A 23,294-nucleotide genomic window follows, 5' to 3' on the forward strand; every position below is an offset into this window, starting at 1 on the left:
CTTACTTCCTCAACCGCTTGCAAATATAATTGCGAAAAATCAAGAATTATTAATAATATCATTGTCGTCTTCGTCGTCGTAAGTATAATTTCTTTTCAATACAAACCGAAGAGAGAGAAATTAGCAACAGATATTTTGAGGAAAAAAGTTTTTTGCATCGATGCTACGCCAAAATAATTATTACATACTCGGTGCCATGAACGAGAAACACATATTCCAATTGGTTTTAGCCACTTTTTATGCAGATTATTACTATTCGGCACGTGAAATATGGATATTTTTTCAACGTTCTGCAACTCATTCGTGTTTCGCTGCGGTACTGCGCAACTTGACGGTATAATTATTAGTTCTTGTTGAATATGCCTGCCCGTTTGATGTCAATGCTCATTCATATGCTCGACACTAGCTGGCAAGGTCAAAGCGCCACACGTCCGACGGATAACTTGTAAAGCATGTCTAACAGGAGCCCCACCCTTATCACCGTAGTTTTTCTATCTGTACACACACACAACCGTAGCGCGGTTAAGCCCTGACACCAAGTATCCATACGCGCAGGCGTCTGAAGGTTATGGTGATTCACAAAAGATCGGTAACGGACTGAAGAGAGATGTGAAAAGCAACCTATTTTAAGAGGGTGTCACGTCTCAATGACATTTTTCAATAATCCTTCTGTTTTGATAGGAAAATTTATCTAATGATTTCAATTTTTTTACACGTAAGTTATAGGGTAGAACACGTAGACTTCGATAAGCGGTTACCGAAACCTAGTGTACGCCTAGCAAAGGTATTATTTGGCTATTTCATGGTATTTATGCGTCTATTATGCATTGACGTTCCACTACTCCCAATGCAGGGATTGATAGAGGTCAGAAGGGATCGGTTTTGAGGCAGGTAAACAGTTTAACTGGTAACGTTGGTTTATTGGAAATAATTAAGTAATTGAATTGTAACAGTGATCAGTATACAATTCAGTCGGTTGAGGGAAAGAACTTCGATTGTAATGGAAAGATTTAATTATGAGTGACACGTGTGAAGGCTAAGAAGGAAGTGATGAGTTTGAAGAACATAAAAGACTCGCTAATTGCAGTACAGAGATGAACCTGCTGACTCGGTAAAGATAGGAAAATGAACCTGTAGATTTGGTGAAGAGAAGGGAAGTATGCAGGGTATAAAGTGACTATGAGACTGAGAGAAAGGAATATAAAGTCTGGAGCAAGTGACACGCCCTTTCTGGGGAAAGGACGTTCGGTATGGGTAGAGAATTGCAGTTCAAGTAAAAGCGGAATGTTGAAGGAATCTACTGACTCACTTACAAAATTGTACAATGAAATGTGTCCTAATGAACTAACGCCTAGATGGTAATGGGCGTTTACGCAGGTTAGTATACATTTTCGATTTGTTGGCAATACAGTTCTGGAAATAATATCTTGTGAATGTGGTAATACATTGTAACGCTTGATTCTGTTACCCTCAGAGGAGGACTTACCGTTGACACTTTGACGCGATTCTCCACTTACTCTGGACACTAAACTATAACAGAATCAATTACGTTTGGTACCAGACGCGTCAGCGTCAAATTATAAACAATATTACGAATCAAAAAAAAAAAAAAAAACAATACGAAACAATACGGAAAATAACTAGAGAACCCGTTGTACGGCTGGCTATGAGGCTCAGGTAGTCACACGAACTGGTAGAGTGGCGGTATTCAAGGCAGCTAACGAAAATTAAACAATTAAAGAAACTAACGAGATAAAGAATAAACCCACGTCAAGGAAAATGAACAGGTCAATCAGTCATATATCGTCGAGTAGGTTACAGGTCTAAGACAGTCAAATTGAATGGCAACGATAGCGACAGTTAATAAAACAGGCAATGGTCGTTCACAGAAATTTTGATAGAATAAAATTAAACGGTAGCTTTGAAATGAGAGATGATAGTTAACAGTGAAAAATGAGCGTAGGTCAGGAAAAGCGATATAATGCTAGAATTTACTTAAAACTATACGTCACTGGGCGACGTGATCTTACCCAAGTTGCAAAGAATGTCGCTAAGCGAGTTATTATTCTGTTGATTAACAACGAGAGTGAGAACTTAATCGCAATCGATAGAAAACAAAATGACGACAGGTCGCAAGATAATAACGGACGAACAAGACAAATTTACTGTGGATTCTAACCAGTATGAAAGATTGACATTCATTGATAATTTACAAAAATCGGTAGCGTAGACGATGGAGTAGAGTCAACGGTAAAGTACGGGAGATAATTTTCGAGAGTTATTCATAAACGATAGACTCGATAATTTACAATATTTACGGATTCGAGAAATTATACAAAGAAATCTCAAAATATAACTTCGAAAGAATACAAAATCACGAGAGAATACAAAAAATTATGAGAGAGTGAGGAAATCAGAGAGTTTGCCAATTAAAGAAATACACTAAATACACCTCCGTACAGTAAAATCAGGGATGATAGGCAAACCTTAAATTAACACAGAAGTACGGTATTGCGGAAAGATACCAAGAAAATAATAACAAGCAAAAGTAATATAAGAATGCCAATAGCAATAGGAAAGGTTCGGTAGTATTTAGCGGCTGATTCTACGCTTGGTTATACTTCAAGGAACTCGATTTACGATATAATAGGAACAATATAAATAAAATATGATAAGCAATACAAGAGATAAAATATAATGAGCACTACTATCACAGAAAATCGAGAAAGGAAGGTGAAGCCAATATGGGTCGAGATACGGTAGAAATTACAGGAGCAGACTAATAGAGATTTACTAATAAACAAAGAAATTCACAAATACGAAAGAATTAATTTTTCGGCAGTTAAGAGGTCGCTCAGACACGGAATTTATTAATTACTGAAACCATGCAGTCACACGGCGGCTCAACGCGACTCTAACACTCAGCCGTGGACCATGATTCACACAAACTGGCATGACCCGATGCAACCAAGGAAAGATAAATACAATAAGAAAGAAAATAGAAATGATGAGCAACTTCCTAACGATACACTACAAAGGCAGAAGCCTTACCTCAACGGGTGACTTCAGGCACACAACACTGACTTTAATTTAAAAGAAACTTAAAAATAACAAAAGAAAACGAGAAGGACGGAAGGTAATTGAATTCACAGGAAAGGAAAGAAGCTAACGGTAGACAAAACGATAGAGGAGTTGTAAGAAAACCGTAGCGAGATAATAAACGATAGCGACAGCGGTAAAGGAAGAAGGAACAGAACTAAGAATCAAAGCGGGAGTATGAGGATGATCGCAGCTGTCTCCTGGCGGATCAAGCGTAGTATAGGCTGAGTTCGGAGTCCGGTTTACCGATCTCGCCGTTATCGTCAGGTGATCCTTCTTCTAGTTCATTGGTCATTTGTTCTCCACCATAATTCAATAATCCCTCTTGTGGTGAATATCGGTTACAATTACGTCACACATTTTCGAAAATTACTGCTAGATGTTGCGTAATTTGTTGCCCGTGATTTCGTCGTTGACACCAACTCGTACGATTTATTAGCTGCTTCATTCTATCATTGGGGATTCTTCTGACAGAGGCGTACGCAGGGTGCCTCTTGGTCAAAGTTACCGAGTGGAAGGCAACGCTTCATTATTCGCTTCCACCGGCTTCGTCGTATAAGCAGTGGCCAACTGCCCACGATAGATCACTGTGGCTCCGTTGATTATAGTCCTTATTGATAGGAAAGCTACATCGATCCTCAGAACGAGGGCTTTATCAAACTGGACGTAGTGGTTCGGGATCGATCCGGCACCAGGCCGGTAAGTCGGAAGATGGCAGGCTAGGGTCTGCCCTGTATGCCATCCTTACGGTATCCGAGAAAGCGGGTGGCTGGTTTCTCTATGAGAAATGGCGCTCTCGGCTGTCGGGAGGACTTTACAACCCTGTTCGCCGGCAGTCGAGGCGATACGAGAGGTTCGGATGGATGCTACCCCAGGTGTTTAGAAGTACACCAAGGTAGCCAGTGTAGTCTTATTGGACCGTCGCACAGTGGTCCCAAACCCCGAAAAGCTGGCCAAAAGTCAAAAGCGTATTTAATTCGGATAAAAGTCTGTACTCGGGGGTTTTCGGGATCGCTGATTACGAATTCGAAGTCAAAATGTAGAAAAACAAAATGGCGGATCTAATATGGCGGAAAATTTCATGAAAAGCGTATTCAATTCGGATAAAAGTCTGCACTCGGGGGTTTTCGGGGTCGCTGATTACGTATTCAAAGTCAAAATGTAGAAAAACAAAATGGCGGATCCAATATGGCGGAACATTTCATGAAAAGCGTATTCAATTCGGATAAAAGTCTGTACTCGGGGGTTTTCGGGGTCGCTGATTACGTATTCAAAGTCAAAATGTAGAAAAACAAAATGGCGGATCCAATATGGCGGAACATTTCATGAAAAGCGTATTCAATTCGGATAAAAGTCTGTACTCGGGGGTTTTCGGGGTCGCTGATTACGTATTCAAAGTCAAAATGTAGAAAAACAAAATGGCGGATCCAATATGGCGGAAAATTTCATGAAAAGCGTATTCAATTCGGATAAAAGTCTGTACTCGGGGGTTTTCGGGGTCGCTGATTACGTATTCGAAGTCAAAATGTAGAAAAACAAAATGGCGGATCCAATATGGCGGAAAATTTCATGAAAAGAGTATTCAATTCGGATAAAAGTCTGTACTCGGGAACTTTAGAAATTATGGTTGTGAATAAATGAAATAGAAAATGTAATGACAGTTGACATTTGAAGATTTGGGAAGAGGATTGGAATACAGTAATTAATCATTATTACAATGAATATTTATAATATATTTCTTTGATTATTTTATTTTCAATCCATGTAATTTGAGCACTTCTTACAATTAATCGCTGTCCTGCGAACTGTCATCATCGTCCGATGTATCGCTCGTGTAATTTGAAAAAATTTAACTTAATTCTGGAAGTGAAAGTGGAATCAATAGTTCAACCGCGTATGAAGATAACGATCTTAGTTTCTTCGGAGGAAGTTTTCGCAAACTAGATATTATTGGATCTGACGTTACTAAAAGTTTGCAAAAAATGTCTTCCATGGTTTTGATGCGGTTACATTTTCGTGAAAAATCTTCTCGGAATCTTTTAATATACTTGTTACATGATTCCTGAGCTTCTTCAGACATCTGTCCGATAGGAAGTAACGAAGATTCCACGATTCCGTGACCGTGAATAAGAATTTTGTGTACTGTTGTTGGCATGAAGTACCACCAATACAGTTCGACAAATTTTCGAAATACGAAAATGTCCTTTCTCGTGAAAGAAATCGCTTCGGTATTATCCAGATTTTCTGTAGAAAATGGAAAAATAACATTAATAGAAGAATTATCTTTACCAATTTCCTATAAACACTATTACAGACGCGAGAATGACGAAAAACTGCAGAAAGCGCACACTACGGTGGTCCTTGTTGAGGGTATGTTGTTTTGTCTTTTAAAAATGGTACTTAATCTATTTCAAATAAATAAGTAAAAATAAAAATTTCCTACAAATTTACCAAGCGGCATTTTCCATTACACGTATTTCCCAATTGAAACTTTCACTGCCGGGGGTGGGGGGGGGGGGGGGGGGGCAGGATACAATTAAAATATCGAACTAAAATTTGGAATGAATTTTTACATATTCATTTGAAATCGATTAAGCACCATATTTAAAAGAAAAAAGAACATATCCTGAACAAGGACCACCCTAGCGCACACATCATCGCATAAAAATTATCCCCAAAACCGAAGTCGCAGCCAGATGCAGCTAATTTTTGGATATGTTTTGAAGAAATGTCTAAGCAACAGTTTCCATTTAGTTTCAGGGCAGGATTCGATGAGAGTTTTGACTTATTGCTTTTCCTAACACGACTTTTCAGAACACAACCAAGAAAAACACCACTACCTTTATTAATGACTTACTATTTCATACATTGTTAACAATAATTTCGAGCAACACGTTCAAATTGTACTTACTTTCCGGAGAAGAATCCATTTTGTAGAATCAAAATCCGTTCCTTTGTCACGATTCTACACGTGTCTCAACTTTGACTTATTTTCGACGCGCGACGAGTAAACAATGCACCTGCTCTAACGGTCACGAACGGAATGCATTCCCAAGCCAGGTAGGGACGATCCCCCTTACTTAAGGGTCGTAATACATACTAGGGGTACCACTACAACTATTCCAACCATTAAAAGTCCCTAGAAAAAAAATTTTTTTTTCGACTTTTGGCCAGCTTTTCGGGGTTTGGGACCACTGTGCGTCGGTAGACGAAGTCATAAAGAGCTGGAAACGGTAGTTATCGGTAGATGTTGATCCCTCGGTGGTTAGGATCGTTGTCGTCCAAGTACCTTGTTAGCGTGCGCTGGAGCGCAAAATACAGAATTTACAAAGAAAGAATTAGTTAAGAGTAGTTATTGTGTATTTTATATCGAGTTCGATTGGAGTACCCCGCCAGGGACGCGTTTCGTGTAGAATTTCTTCAGTTATGTACCCTTGTGAGGGGCGGCTCTAAAACGCCACGTTACAACATATGACAGATTGTCAATATGGGTGGTCAACGATTGCGCCAAGTTCATTCAAAAAATAAAATAAACGCACACGAGCCAATCTTTCACCGCGATGAGAAGCTCTTCTAACCTCCCGGTGAAAATATTTTCTGATACTTGTCCTCTCTCACGATGAAACTTCACATTTGACAAGTTTCATACGTTTATAGATCTTAAGAGTTCTTATTCAAGCCCTGTATCATTACGATCGATGTACGGAGAGCCCAAATATGCCTGTTACGCCCTGACGTACCTTTTTTAACATTTGATTGCAATTAATATAATCAAGCATAATCATGTAATTGCTTGAGTGACATCTATCACACTATACATCATCTCATTCTCATATTCATGTAACAACCATTTCCACCCTACCTGGAAAAAGTCACGGACAGTCCCCAGTATTAGGTTTTATGAAAGACCAGATTAAGTGGTACCGAGAACTGTGCTAAAACCGCTGAGTTGAACATCAGGCAGATAAACATCGAAAGTAGAGGGGGGAGGCCAGTTCTAACTCAAAAATGGCGGCGTACCGGCAGAGTAGCCCCGATTCCTACCTTATCGATAGTTGGTATGTTACCACCGCGATGGTAAACCTTACCCACGATATTGTTACCGGCTGTCAACATGGATGGCGCCACCTGGATTTTTTCCCGATTTTACCGACACACAGTTTGACAATGAATTTTTTTCTTAGTCAGATGAGCAGCCATTTTGATTTTTGCTTAGTCAGATGAGCGGCCATTTTGATTATTGCTTATTCAGATGAGCAGCCATTTTGATTTTTTCACCGTCAGATGAGCAGACATTTCAAATTTGTTATTGTTAGATGGCAAACATTCTACCCACGGAATTGTTATCTCTGACCTTACCGACAGTTGGTGTTACTGGGTGTTGCCGCAGTTTGTCGCATTGTCGATCAATCGATATTCCATCGATCGACTCTGCGTGATGTTTCCAATGCTCGCCGCAAGATGGTAACTTTTTTATTTATCATGTGGTTGGGAGAACGTTTCATAAATTAACGGCTGGATGCTTTGAATATTTGTTTATTTTATTTTTTGCTGTCAGTTCCCGTCATACCCGTTAGAGTATGTTCCCAGAGGTCTATGTAGACCTGTGCGGGACAAGGGAAGAGATGGATTAGTGACCATGATTATGCGGCTGCAGCTGTCTTAAGATGTTCAATAGAAACACCCGCATTCGCACAAGGGAGGGAAACTGCAGAAAACCTTGCCCGGGCGATTGCGGTCCCTCGTAGTGGGAGGGGGGAGAGTGCGCGAGAGAGATAGATAGATAGATAGAACGTATTTTTATTATACCAGGGCGGAGGCCCCAACGTACATAAGAGGACATACATAGAGCAGTAATAACAATCGAAAGAGAAAATGAAAAAGAAAAAAAAAAAAAAAATTTTAGAGTTTAAGATTCCACGGTAGCGTGAGGAATTCATTCTAATCTCAAAAGTCTAACTATAACTAGTTTTAATTACAGAGATTCCGGAGCAGACGTGATAGATTCAGTTACAGTAACAATTCCATTCCATGAGACACACAGAGGTTCATTTTCATACTCGTAGGTTCACACATTAGTCCTGAGACAATTAATACAGACTCCTATACATAATAGAGATAGAGAAATGAATATGTAAATACATAGGCGCAAGACAGAAGCAAGATATTCTTTAAGTTATGCAACGATATATTGCCACAGAGCTTTTTTGAAAGCTTCAAGTGACGGTGCTTGGCGCACGACTTGCGGAAGGAACATGCCGTTGTGTAAGAGGGAATGACCAAGTCAGATGAGGGTGCTCATAATGGTATTGACCGCCCGCGCACTACAGATCGCAGACTGAGTTCCAACGCGAACAACGATGGCACTTGGTATTTCAAGGCTCGATATACGAATATACCCAGAAAATAGATTCGGCGTTGCGGGATTTTGAGCCACTTTAACTTGGCGTAGAAAGGTCTTATGTGCTTGTATTTCCGGACATTAAAAACAAATCGAACACAAGCGTTCAGTGCCCGTTGTAATCGCGTGTCTTCGATCCCAGTAATATCGAGCAATACAAGCGAGCAATAATCGAAGATCGGGAAGATGAGCGAGGAGACAAGAAGTTGTCGAAGATCAGCTGTGAGAGCTTGTCCGTTTGCCTTGAGCTGGTAGAGAGTTCTGTATTGGGAAATCATCCACTCAGATACGCTACCTGACGGATCAAATATAAACTACTCTATGCAGGTCAAGCTTAAACTGCTGATATCAAATATAATATGTGAGAAATGTAGTTTAAAAGTGTTAAACTTTTTTTTAAATATTAAGTAATCAATTATTATCTATAAGCTTAGTTATTACTTAAAAACATCTTAAATTTCAATATTTGATCAAAAAATTTAATCATGGAGTTTCCACCACGAGAAAATAAAAATAAAACTTCTGCTGCGTGTATGGGTGTAATAGCAAGTCTAGTAAGAACAATACAGTTCGATTTTACACTTTTCCTTCGGCAAATTCTAGTTTTGTAGTAATCAAAAATAAATTTGGTGAAGATGAAGTAATTGATCGTCGATTAGCTTGGATAAAAGCATTGAAAATTGGGAATGAGGTTACACAGTCAAAAAAAGTGTGTTCATTACATTTCACCAAAAATGACTTCATACCAACATGTAAGTAATTACCTATAGAATTTCATTTCATAATTATTTGTTTATCATCAATATGAAATGAAATTTTTTGTAGTGTAATATTTGTTAGAAAAAATAAAAAACAATAAACATTAAATTTTATTTTTCATTGCAGCCAATGTCAATCCTCTTCGTTCTCATTTGAAAAAAACAAGCGTTCCGTCATGCAACCTTCCTCAAACATCATTAACATCATTTGATAAACCAAATGTGAGTCAAATCCAAAGCAGAAACGAAAGACAACGTCAAAGATCATTGAAGAAAAAATCATCTATTATCACTGATACGTTTGAAGGTATTTCCACAGCTACTCGAGATGACCCCTTAGACCAGACACAAGATAATCCGTGTAATGTAGATCCGTGTAGTGGAGATCAATTTAATGTTGAAGTAACGACTGAAGACTTGCTGCTGTTGTCTAACACGGTATCTGTTGATAACGTGACAAGATCCGAAAATAGTTTGCCTATTATACATCTCGATGTTGCGATTCAAGTCGAGAGTGATTATCTGACTCCCAAATTATCGAGTAAAATAAAAACTGATAAACAGCTTAGTACGTTAACTGGATTATCTAATTTTCAAATTTTATTTACTATCGAGAAGTTAATCATTAAAGCACAATCAATGCGTCGTATCTCAATCGCTTGTATTACATTTAATTTACGAGAGTTAATTATAATGACTTTTATGAAATTGAAGCAAAACATGTCATATGCAACTCTAGCAATTTTCTTTGAAGTATCCAGTCAAGCTTGCAAAGAATTGATTTGGAAAATGATCGACATTTTATACGTTGTTTTAAAACCCAGTATTCGATGGCCTAGCAAAGAAAATATTTTAAAGAATATTCCTTTGTGCTTCAAAGATTTTGAACAAGTTCGAGTAGTTGTTGACTGTACTGAAATTAAAATTCAGAAACCTTCCAAACTGTGCTGTCAACTACAAGCCTACTCTTACTATAAATCTACATATACGATTAAGTTTATGACTGGTGTTACACCAGCAGGGCTCATTTCTTTCGTAAGCCTTCCGTATGGTGGACGTGTGTCAGATAATGCCATATTTGAACAAAGCAATATTATTACTATGATGGATAAAAAAGACATTGTACTGGCAGATAAAGGATTCACCATAAATGAGTTTTGCAGAAAACATGACGTCACGCTGTGTACACCTTTTTTTCTCAGAGACAAACAGCAATTTTCAAAATCTGAAGCAAATATGAATCGATATGTTGCTAAAGCTCGGGTACATATTGAAAGAAGTAATCAACGCTTAAAAGCTTTTGACGTTTTAGGCACAACTATGCCTGCATGTCTTATGAGTAAAGTTAAAGAAATTTTCACGATTATTTGTGGTGTGGTAAATATGAGTGCGCCGATTTTAAAGAAAGATAAATTTTATAGCTGAAAAAATAGATTTATTATTTTTTTTGGTTTGAAAAAATTCATAAGTAATTGAATCTTATAAATCGATGTGCATTTATAATATTTCCATATAAATATGAATATTTTTTTATTCACAAAAAAAAATATTAATTATAATCTGTGAATTTTTTAAGTCCAAACATTTTTAAAATACAATAAAAAATAGTAATTATAGTTGTGCTTTTATAACTACAGTAATAAATTACACAAATAATTATTAAACAAGTAAGAATGTTATTTAATCAAACAAACAGTTGTTAAAGATATAATTATTAAAAAGGTTAATAAAAAAATATTTTTGGATGGTAAAAAAGTAGTTAAATTTTTTTAAAACATAAATATTGTCAATTACAATGATAAAAAATAAAATTTGTTCAATTATTATTGTTAGGATCATTTGAAGTTTGAGCGACGCAGATGCAATGAATCATTTTATTAAAGTAAATACCTTTCAAAGAATGCAGCAATTCTTTTGCATACAATTCATCAAAATTAACAGTTAATACAGCTAATTTGTTATCAAAAGATGTATAAATAATAAAATCAGTGACTGACATGTTTAAAACAGCCATACCTATTTGAACTTGAGCGTAATAGGAGTGTTTTTTTTTAAGCTCCAAGTTCCATTTTCAAAAACTAACCATGTTAATAATTGTAATACTTTTTCTAGTTTTCGCTTTTTACCCTCATAAGGACATTTTATCTCAACCAATTTTACAGGATTATTATTTTTGTCAAAAACCACACCGTCTGGTGAATATGCTAACCATGGGTTTTTTTCAGAGACAACAAGACCACATTCAGCTACTGTGATAGAAGGTTCAGATTCATCGTACAGGTTTCGAGCTAAAGGCTCATTATTTAAACAGTGTTGTGTGTAAGCATTAGTTATCGATTCTGGATAAAAATATTTTTTTGATTTTTGACGCCAATCAGGTTTTTTATTATTGCGATAGGTAAATAATTGATAAGAATCACTACCAGTTATTCTAAACTGTCTTTCTTCCAGCCAAGTTGAATGAAACTCCATTGTTTTTAGACAGATATCAACAACATTTCCATTCAACCCAGATACTATTTTTTGGCAGCATTCTTTGATAGGTTTTACTTTAACTTGCTCTAGCTGACTTAAAAAATTGGAAGAAAGTTGATTTTTGAAGAGTGCTTGGATTCTAGATAGATCACACGTAGAATTATTATTAATAATCTCAAGAACGTCGTGTCTTCCAGTTCTAAATAAAACAAAGAATTGAATAGTTAACAAATGTGCAAAATTAATAATTGTATGACATAGAAACCAGTAATTCTACAAAAAAAAAAAAGAAAAAAAATATACAAATTATTTAGGTATATATATTTCGTTACATGTGTTCCTTCAATGCACTGCAGGGTAAATTTTCTAACATAATACTTAGCAGTTCGTCATTTTCTTCTTCAGTCAGCTTTATTGGTTCCACACAAACCGGTGGGTCTTGATTTTTTTTTTTATGTTTTTTACCTGGAGCCTCCAAATTTTTCTGTAGCTTTAATTGAAAACAGTCGTGTTCTTCCAATGGTTTAGGTTCATACTTTTCAAGCGCAGCCTTTTGCGGAGCACTCCACGTGCATTTTTTGTCAGTGCAAGTGATAAGCTGCAATTTTTCAACAGCATTTCTAAAAAAATTGAGATATAATATTAACAGTAGAGTCATTTTATAGAATTAAATTTTACTATGCTTGTTAAATTTATTTATAAGCAAAAAACTAACCTGTTGCAGTAGAGAAGTGTAGCTACTACATGCTTACAGCTTTCACTTAGACCAGCCTTGCACGAACATGACATTCCCATTATTTTCCCACTTTGCGATATTGCACCCACAATTTCATGCGGTGGATCTTTTAAACGAGAAGTTTGGAGACAGAATGCAATTATTTTATACTCATTATCACAACTAGTATCTGATTGCTGTAGGCCACATTTCATTAGATGTCCCGCATCAAGTATATCTTCACCACCAATAAAATTTTTATGACTAGGCTGAGTATTTGCAAACTCACAAATTTCTTGTATTGAAATTTTCATATTTTATTGAATTTTTTTTGAAAATTCGAGTTTAATAACTGTAAATAAATACACGCTTTCACATAAGAACAAGACAGCTGATTTAAAAATGCGTTTTAGAATAGTTACTGCTTCTGCCGCAAGGAGAAGCCACGCCCCCGGCAGATTTCCCAATACTCTGTTGCACATGACAGTAACTTGTTCTCGCCAGCTTAGAACTGGCGTAACAAGGATCCCGAGATTTTTTATCAACTCGACATACGGAGAGGGGACCCCACGTATCCGAATCTGAGGAAGTTGACCTTGCCTAAGTGTATTTATCGTCCGAGCTGAGCCAAGAAGCATCACCTGCATTTTTGCAGAGTTGAGGCGTAGGAGGTTGTGGTCCGCCCATTTACAGATCCGTGCGACGTCCTTCTTGACACGTGCTATACATTCGGTAATGCGACTGGGCGAACAGTGTGCATAAATCTGCAGATCGTCCGCGTACTTGACAATCGCACAATTTCTTATCACGCCGTTGATATCTGCTACATACAACGAAAATAGAGCAGGTCCTAAGACTGATCCCTGGGAGACTTCAGAGGTGACAGGTAGCCAGGAGGATATACCAGTTGACGTTCGTACTGCCTGCGTCCGACCCGTCGGATAGGACCAGGACCACTGCAGAGCAGAGCTGGAAAGATTTAGCGTGGCCAGTTTTTCTATAATTTTGCTGTGGTCGACTGTGTCGAAAACTTTCGAGAAATCGAAAAGGACCAGCATAGTAACTTCTCGACGATCAGTGGCGAGACGCACCGCATCTAGCACTTTCACGAGTCCAGCCTGCGTTGACCCACCCACCACGAAGCCAAATTGGTGCTTACCGTCAAGATCCAGAGCCTTCAGATATTTTGTTGAATCGGCTAACTCAATTCTCTCGAGAATTTTGGAGAGTTGGCATAAGAGTGATATCGGTCTGTAGTGTGAGGGGGTTGACGGATTCCGAACTTTCTGTATAGGCGTAATGTATGATTTTTTCCAGGGCGAAGGAAATGCCGAAGCGATCAGTGACGAGTTTAAAATGTCGAGAATCAATAAGAATAGTGGTGTGGTGCAGTGTTTCAGAAGGTAGCCTGACAACCCATCTGGGCCGAACACGTGAGAATCAGCCAGATGAATATGTCGTTTGAGAGTAGCAGGAGTGATATGAGCAAGGTAGAACCGTGTGTCATCGAACACTCTATCCAATTGTAAGGCCGCGGGTGGCTCGAGTGGTGTTGCGTTAAATATGGAACAGACATAGACATTCAGCTCATCCGGTGGTATGACGACTTCTTGGGGTGATCTTCCGGTGACAACTCCCAGGCTCCGTAGTTCTGACCAGAGGTGTTTCGGATTTTTGACTACCGAGAGTCAATCGGCATAGTATTGTGCCTTTGTGTGCCTAAGGAGAGTTTTGGACCCGATTTCTAAGTGTTTTATATTCGTCATACTGAGATGCTCGTCTGGTACGCCGGTGTCTTGCGTGCGCTCGATTCCGTAGCTTAATAATCGCACGAAGCTCCGACGTCATCCAGGGTTCTGAGGGACGGCGAACAGTTGATGCACGGTAAGGCGCACAACGGTCGAGAAATTCTGTTAACGTATCGTTGAACAGAGAGACTTTCGTACTCGAGTCAATGTTATTTATAACAAGAGTCCAGTCGGGTGATACAAGGGCTGTCGGGAAATCAGGTTCACGTAGACATTGCCCGTTACGACGCAGTGCACCATGGGACGTAGGTGCGTGTGGGTTACCAAAACTGTAATTTATCGAAATTAGATCATGTCCCCCAGCAAACGGAAGACCGATTTGTTCGTGCGACACAACCTTTGCCATAGAATCGACTATACAAAGGTCTAGCCACGTTGAGGATGTTGTGGTGTGGTGCGTTGGTTCGTAGGGGACAATATCGAAATTGTAACAATTGAAAATCCGACGTAGATATTCGCTGTCCGGATTTTTAGTACAAAAATTCGCATTCCAATCACCCATTATGACCTTTGATACAAAGTCTTGACAAGTCGTTGCTGAAAGGGTTTCAATACTATTAGAGAGGGCTATTTTAGGTGGTCTATACACAATTCCCACAAGCATTTTTGCAATGCTTATCCCAGTAATACTAAGAAAGAGTAACTCGGTAGCCGGCACGTAGATATCTGTAGATATCTGTATCCGAGGTGGCAACGAGGTCTATCCGAAGCCGTTGACGAGTATAGATGCAGACGCCCCCCCCCCCCCCCCCCCACCTTTGCCGAATCGATTACAACGCGTGAGGTTATCACCTGTAATGTTAACAGTTTCATCGGATATATGAGGTTTCAACCACGACTCCGAAATAAGGATGATCCCATAGTGATGCGTGGAAAAGAATTGAGAAAGTTCTGCGAAACGAGTAGCAAGCGATTGAGCATTTATATGACATATTCTTAGAAGTGGTGGCGCTGAGATTACAGTAGGTGGCGGCGGAGGTGCGTTATCGAGTCACAAGAGAGATTCCAGCTGTTCGACGGTAGAGATCCTGATGACCGGTGCATCTTGATTCTTTTTAATGAGGACAACCCCATCACGTGGCCACACATATTGGTACTGCTTCGCTTTTGCAGCGACTTTTACGGCCATTAGTAGGCTATGGACTTCAGACGGCAAGAATTTGTTTATGTGTATGATCAGCGAGTCGGGGAACGTGTTATTATTCTGTCACGCATGGATTGAGCCCGCTTTCCGCTTTGCGGAAAGAATGGAGCGCTGTAGGTTTGCTGAGCAGACACTTAGGAAGAGAGAGTGCGGTTTGTTCCTGTTTTTAGTGGCGCGCATCCACCTCAATTCGGTGATCATGTGTGAGTCGATATGTACGGTTAGCACGTTGCGGAGGGCGATGACCAGCTCCCGATCATCCGTATTCGGTTCGGGTAATCCAGAGATGACAAGATTGGTGGCATGACGAGTGCATTCTAGATGTCGGACTCGCTCAAGAATACCTGTATCCGCAGATACAACAGCTTAAGCCGGGGGACGCTGCTCCAGTGCGTCCATTCGCCGGGAAAGCAACTTGTGCGACTCAGATAGCGAAGCTGTGGTACCTTCTATATTGTTGAGCCTGGTGCTAACAGTGTCAAGTCTTGTGAGACTGTCGCGAACATCCGATCGGAGCTCACCCGGTCCCGAGACTTGACCTTTGATTACAGCGATGTCGCTCACAGCATTCTCAAGTCCATCGAGCTTGTTAGTGAGAGAGGATACAGTCCCTGTAATACTCGCCAGTTGCCCAGAAAGAGACGAGGACCAATGGTCCGCAGGCGAGGCTGCAAAAAGACTTGAGGTACTCGCGGTACTCGGGGTACTGGCGGGGCCCTTGCGGCAGGTGAAACAGTTTACGCTCGAGTTTGACAGATCGGCCATCGATTTTATACCAAGTCGGGACTTAATACACTCAGTGTGAAACCCATGCGTATCCGAAAGACACAGGCGTACAACATCATCCGCGGCGATAGATTTTGAGCAGATACCACAATTTACAGCCGGCATATTGATATCTGAAGTGCTCGCGTAAATGTGTAATGCACAGCACAGAGACAGAGAGCATGGTGACATGTGGAAGGCCCTGTATATCGAGAGATGTCACTCAGGTGGACGAGCCCGTCAATCCCGCAAGGGAGAGACACACATCATCAACAACGCCCGTGAGTCCAAGTCCCGGATATGACACAGCTGAGTAGTCGGCCAGCAGCTAGTGAGTGGTAGATAAGTGGCCAATACGCAGTACATGCAAACAAGGGTCAGCTTACCGCACTAAGCAGCTGCGCGCACACACGGTACGGGACACACCTATGAGGCACTCTAGACGACAGAGGGTACGTTCCGATATACACTGCGAGCACTGTTCAGTGCTCTTACTGGGGAGAAATTCGTTCCGTTATAGACGGACAGTATACAGTCGCAGTATCCTAGGGAAATATATGACGTCATAAATCGTCGCCATTTTTCTACTGTGAACACTGGTGCCTTCGAGGTAAGGTGCTCTCAGTGCTTTGATCACGTGATCAACAGCGTTCAGAAATTTAACAGCTTCCACTATTGATAATTATTATTATTGAATATTGTCATTTAAAAATACCGGCCGTTAAAAACAAAAATGGAAAATTTGAATAAATTGTGTTTATTGCAGTGTGAAACAAATATTATGTATGAAATGAAAGTAACGCCAAAAAATGTCGATCACAGTATACTGTACTGCGTTCCGTTTTAAGCAGTAACCAGTATAGCTGACTATAAAGGAACGGCTTCGCAGTATACTAAATTGACGTCACACCTTGCAGTGCTCGCAGTGTATATCGGAACATACCCAGAGAACGATATAGAGATATAGGTGAGTCAAGATAAATAGAGCGTTATACATTAGACATCCGCGGTGATGCGAAACGGCCAGCACACACACAAAGATAACATGTAGCACATACACACAGTCAACAGGATCACACCGACAGAAGGAGAGGCCAACTGTCAAACAGGCAAGCCTAGTTCAAAATCAGCGATAACATTTATCGATTTCATAGTAGAAAATGCACATGTTTCCTGCACAACACACATGGCATCAAGGTCGCCAGTACTGCAACCAGTAAAGTTACAGGTGTAAAAGAAGAACCGACACCGTCACTGGAATAGTGTTCCTACAGGATTAATTAAGACAGAAATGTATCAATTCAAATCGACCAACAGTTAGGATGACACACATGCGAGATTCCCGAGACGCGATCGCACGGGGAATAAATGCAGAATTAGTGCCCTGGTGGTGCAGGAGAGCAACCAATGCGCCAAAACAATCACCGCACAGAATTACACAAACTAGGTAAGACTGGACAAAATAACTGGGAATAATACCACGGAATATTAGAGAGAGAGAGAGAGAGAGAGAGAGAGAGAGAGAGAGAGAGAGAGAGAGAGAGAGAGAGAGAGAGAGAGAGAGAGAGAGAGAGAAAGAGAGAATACCCCGCCTAGCATAGCAACCATAGACATACACACACACATATGCATTGTAACGTGGAATTTCCGATGGGCGTTCCAAACGGCTCCCCGAACCCTGTGTCATGGGAAAATTACGCAACGATTATACATATTCCTACGTTTATTCAGAACAGAGAATTACGTTATAATTGATAACAACAATGGTGAGTGCGGGCGTTAACGTTATATTTAATTCATGTATAAGAAAAATTAGGCGTGCGTTACGCCGGGGAGCAGGGTTGAGACTGCTCACACGGCCTCTCGCCGGGCTCGACGACAGTGCATATAAAGTACATATAAAGTGCATATAATCGCGTAATTTGAGCACTGCTGCCGATGAGGAATACAAGCGCGCAGGGCGGGCTATGCTGCACGACGAATTTCGTACTCATTTAATAGATCCCCGGCATTTTCCTACGAGAGGATATAAAACTGTTACATTTTATCGCAAATGGTCCAGCTCTATCACATCCCCCGACGAAGACAAAGGACACGGAATATTAGAGAAAGAGAGAGAGAGAGAGAGAGAGGAGAGAGAGAGGGAGGAGGAGAGAGAGAGAGAGAGAGAGAGAGAGAGAGAGAGAGAGGAGAGAGAGAGAGAAGAGAGAGAGAGAGAGAGAGAGAGAGAGAGAGAGAGAGAGAGAGAGAGAGAGAGAGAGAGAGAGAGAGGAGAGCGGAGAGGGAGCGGGAGCGGGAGCGGGAGCGGGAGAGGGAGAGGGAGAGGGAGAGGGAGAGGGAGAGGGAGAGGGAGAGGGAGAGGGAGAGGGTGCAGGGAGAGGGCGAGGGAGAGGGAGAGGGAGAGGGTGAGAGAGAGAGAGAGAGAGAGTCTCATCCGCTTTGGGTTCCTTCGCGCAGAGCTCTACGTTGACGCCCTCTCCGTAGCCTCGTGTGAGGCCCTCCTTTTGTCGCGATCCGTCGCGACTGCAATCCTGTAACGTCGTTCGAATTTGCCGCCGATCCTGTGGATGATGCCGCAATTACTTGAAACAAAAAAAAATAAACAAAAATCCTGAAAAATCGTATTCGCTAGACCGAAAATTGTTCCATCTCAGAGTCTCGGATCCGTGACCGTTGTCCTGGCGCTCTTTTTCCAAATGATTAGCGGTCTTGTCCGCGCGAATCCCTAATGTCGAGTTCCTTACAGGGTTCGGGGAGCCGTTTGGAACGCGCATCCAAAATGCCACGTTACAATATATATATATACAATATATATATATATATATATATTGTGACGTGGATTTTTCCCGCTCCTCGGTCACTCGGAGAAAATGACCGAGAACTTACCGCATGCACAATAAATTGGCGTCCGCGAGGTATCCTGGACCTAAAACAATATCGCGAAATTTTTTGGGCGCCTGGCGTGAACAACACGCCTCGAAATCGGTAATGCGATATACCGCGACCATATACTTGCCAGCTCAGTACCGCGGAGAGGGGAGGGGTAATTTTTGGGTACAGAGAGATACGAAACACGTACGCCAACACGTTATTTTACGAAGCACTGATAAAATCGACAAATATATTTTTTTCGAATGATAATACTAACAAAAAGAAAATATACAAAAAAAATAATTATTCAAACGTCGCTCACTGCGACTCAAATACCACGAGAAGTTATAATTCGTAATTCGCTATTCGCGACTCATACTCCACTACTTAGATCTAACAAACAAAAGAAAAGAAAATAATATAACAGAAAAGAAGAAAGAAAATTAAATGACTAAGTCGGGATTGACCCCTCATTTCATCGCCACTTTACTGCCAGACAATAATTTAAAAGAAAAAACAAAACAGGGAGGTGACTCGACGCGCTAACCGCGACCGTCCTCTACTATTCACGGCGCTAATCGCCACGTAACAATAAACCGCTAGACAAAAAACTTAACCGAAATCATAATCGACGCGGTAACCGCGATCGTTAATAAATCTAGAAAATTCCTTATGCCTACGTGCGCTAATCGCCACCCTACTGAGGAACAATAATTTATGAACTAAACCAAAAGAACGTGACTCGACGCGCTAATCGCGACCAAATTAATAATTCTAGGAAGCTTTTTTTTCGTGCTTGCTTATAGCGTATTATTACGCATCCGAGCTCCAGTCGTAGTCGCTGTTTTCAAAAAAAGGTTCGCAAACCGTCCCGCGAATCTGAGCGTCTACGCACGCTGATACGCGACCCACACAAGAGGTGACACTTTTCTTTTTACCTACGCTGACTCGACGAGACCCTGTGCAGCGGAATTTGGCTACACTTAATTTCAAACCGAAATTGGCTCCAAGCAACACCGTGACTTTACACGAGACTCTACAGGAATCGGATTGACTCTATGCGTAATCGCAAAACTCAGGCTACGGTTACCAACAAGGAGATCGGCAAACGAATTTCGAGTACTACTCTAACTCAACCAGGGCTTGGCCAACCGAGTGCCGGTGCGCCGATCTACTTGCACTCGAAATGCGTCCGCAAAGAATTAAAAGCGCTTACCGCTCCGTAACCACACCAAAAAATCGCCGACTCCCGTTTTGGCCATGTCCCTCACACACAAAAAATTTATCTTTTTTTTGTTTTTCTTTCACTATTTTCTTCCGAAAGCTCGACCGTCGCGAAACGTCGCCAGGACTCAAGTGTCGAGCCCCGCAAATCGGAGTCGCAATTCGAACATGCCTCGAACATAGGCGCTATCTGTTGTCAAAATTCTCCCGCTCTAATTGGTGTTTTCTTTCCGAAATTTTTATAGCCTAACTTATCGCTATATTTGGCGGCCGCTGTGGCAGGGTGATGATTGGCTGTCTAGTCTTCGCTATCTCGTAGTTTGACAGTGGCGTGGTGACGACTTCGCGAGGTTGCCTGACGTCAGCGTGGTGTGGGGAGGCCATGGCTCGCCGGCCACCAACGGGGATCTCGTCCGCCTTGGGTTCCCTAGCGGCAGAGCTCTCCGTTGACGCTCTCTCCGCAGCCTCGTGTGAGGCCCTCCTTTCGTCGCGATCCGCCGCGCCTGCCATCCGGTAACGTCGTTCGAATTCGCCGCCGATCCCCTGCATGATGCCGCATTTACTCGCGACAAAAATAAAAAAACAAAAATCCTGAAAAGTCGTATTCGCTAGACCGACAATGGTCCCCTCTCAAAGTCTCGGATGCGTGACCGTTGTCCTGGCGCTCTTTTCCGAAATGAGTCGTGGTCTGATCTGCGGGATCCCTAATTTTGCGACCCGTCCAGGTGTGATAGAGCTGGAACATTTGTCATAAAATGTAACAGTTTTATATCCTCTCGTAGCAACATGCCGGGGATCATTTAAATGAGCACGAAATTCATCGTGCAGCGTAGCCCGCCTTGCGCGCTTGGCTTCCTTATCGGCAGCAGTTCTCAAATTACGCGATTATATGCACTTTATATGCACTTTATATGCACTGTCGTCGAGCCCGGCGAGAGGCCGTGTGAGCAGTCTCAATACTGCTTCCCGGCGTAACGCACGCCTAATTTTGCTTATACATAAATTTAATATAACGTTAACGCCCGCACTCACCATTGTTGTTATCAATTATAACGTAATTCTCTGTTTTTAATAAACGTATGAATATGTATAATCGTTGCTTAATTTTCGCATGACAAATTTGGCAATCCTGCCAGGATCCGGTTTAAACCAACGAACGCGGCGCGCGTATCAAACGGCCGGATCATAGTGACGAACTTTGGAAGTAAGTGCATAAGCCCAATAAATTCACGCGCGAACCTTCGGCTACGCGTCTATAAGTAATTATTACGAATTGCACCTGGCAAGGGATGGAGTGAAAGGCCGCCTTGCGTAGAGAATCAAGGACTGCGTGTAGACCGCTTGATAATCAGGGACCGAGTGTGGACCGCCTGATTCTACACTGGACAATTCCCATAGGGAATTTGTGTATTGATTGGAAAGGAAGCAAGTATAAAATTCTGCACTGCTTGGATACAATAAACTTCGCGTTCAAACTATCTAAGTGAAGTGAAGTGAGAATAAGGATACTCATACTCGAACTGCTCTTATATTCTTGCCCCCGGTGCCTGTCAGAGACTCCAGGACATCGAAGCCTCGTACCGACGGCTACGACGATCTTCGAGTGTGATGCTTCACACCTCAATTTGGCTACTTCTAGCGTAAGTACAAGAATTTTGTTACTTACTCGAGTCACCATGAACGTGTCGAAGAAAAATCGTGATCGAAAATAAGAATTTGATGGTCAAACTTGAATCATTCAAATAAATAAAGTCAAAGCTTGACTCAAGGTAAATTTAAAAATAAATTCACAATGGACGTGAACGAAAACAATGACCGGAGATCGGCAGTACCTCCTCCTATTGTTGAGACTGCAGAAGATGGACAATCCGTCACTTCTGAATCCCGGTTTGAAGAGAGATTTTGGGATTTCACAAACCAAATGACTCAGCTTGTGAATAGGCTACGAGAAGCCACCGAACGTAATAATTTAACTGCCACGGGCAGATATACCGTCTTGGTCTAAAGCAATTAAACGGAGAGAGGTTAAGTGCGCGTCAACTTGCTCGCCGTGAAGATTTGCCTATAGAAGAGGTTACCCGTTTCATTCAATTGAGAAATCAAGAACGCCGTGAACACGACTTCATTCGTCGCAATAAGGTAAAAATAAATCGAAACTCTGAGACAGTTCCGCGTCCCGAAGACACGCTTGAAAGCGTCACCAACCAAATTTTTCAGGAAATGCAACAACCAAATAATCAATTAACCGAAGAAAATCGTCAAGAGGAAGCTTTTACGAATAAAAATACCAATCGAGAAGCAATCAATAACTATTATCGCTTAACAACTAGCGATGACCCAAATGTTTCTAATATACTTCTCGCAAAAATTAAGGGAACAACAAAATTTTCGCAATTTTTTGGTGATTTTCAACAGGCTGTATTTCAGTGAAAAATGGTCGTGCAAGAAATAAAAAAACAAAGCTTTTGAAGCTTGAAGACTCTAGTTTTTGAATTTTCTGGTTAAAAATTTTTCGAAGCACTATTAGCCATGCAATCCTTGGATAAAGCACGAAGAAAAAGTTTTCAAAATTTTTTACATTTTTTTTTTCGCTCTACGGGCATGGAAAAATTTTTCCGAGCTAAACCAATGCATAGGTCGCATAGCCTGTTTATTCAGCTTCAAGATGCTTTTTTTTAAACCTCGATACGACCATTTGTCTTCGAGATATTGAATTTTGAATGCCAAAGGATCCTTTTTCACTCAACTGCCGATATCTCCGGAACTACTGGTCGCACAGCGAGCCGAAGGGCAGTTTCTTTTTCTGCAGAAAATTTCCTACAAAAATCTGTCATGGTTGATTTCAAAAAAAATTTTTTTCTACCTGTAGCGTTAACGTGAAAAAAGAGCAAAAAAATGCCATTTTGCCTTTTTTTGGATAATCGACTGTATCTTCGTCAATATTGGGGGAAGAGCTTAGGTTAGAAGAAAATTTTACAGCCTAATGTACCCCAAAGGTCCCCCTAAATCGGTAGATCGATCGGTTCAGCGGTTT

The sequence above is a fragment of the Neodiprion virginianus genome, chromosome 3 (assembly GCF_021901495.1).
Source record: "Neodiprion virginianus isolate iyNeoVirg1 chromosome 3, iyNeoVirg1.1, whole genome shotgun sequence".
Classification (NCBI taxonomy): Eukaryota; Metazoa; Arthropoda; class Insecta; order Hymenoptera; family Diprionidae; genus Neodiprion; species Neodiprion virginianus.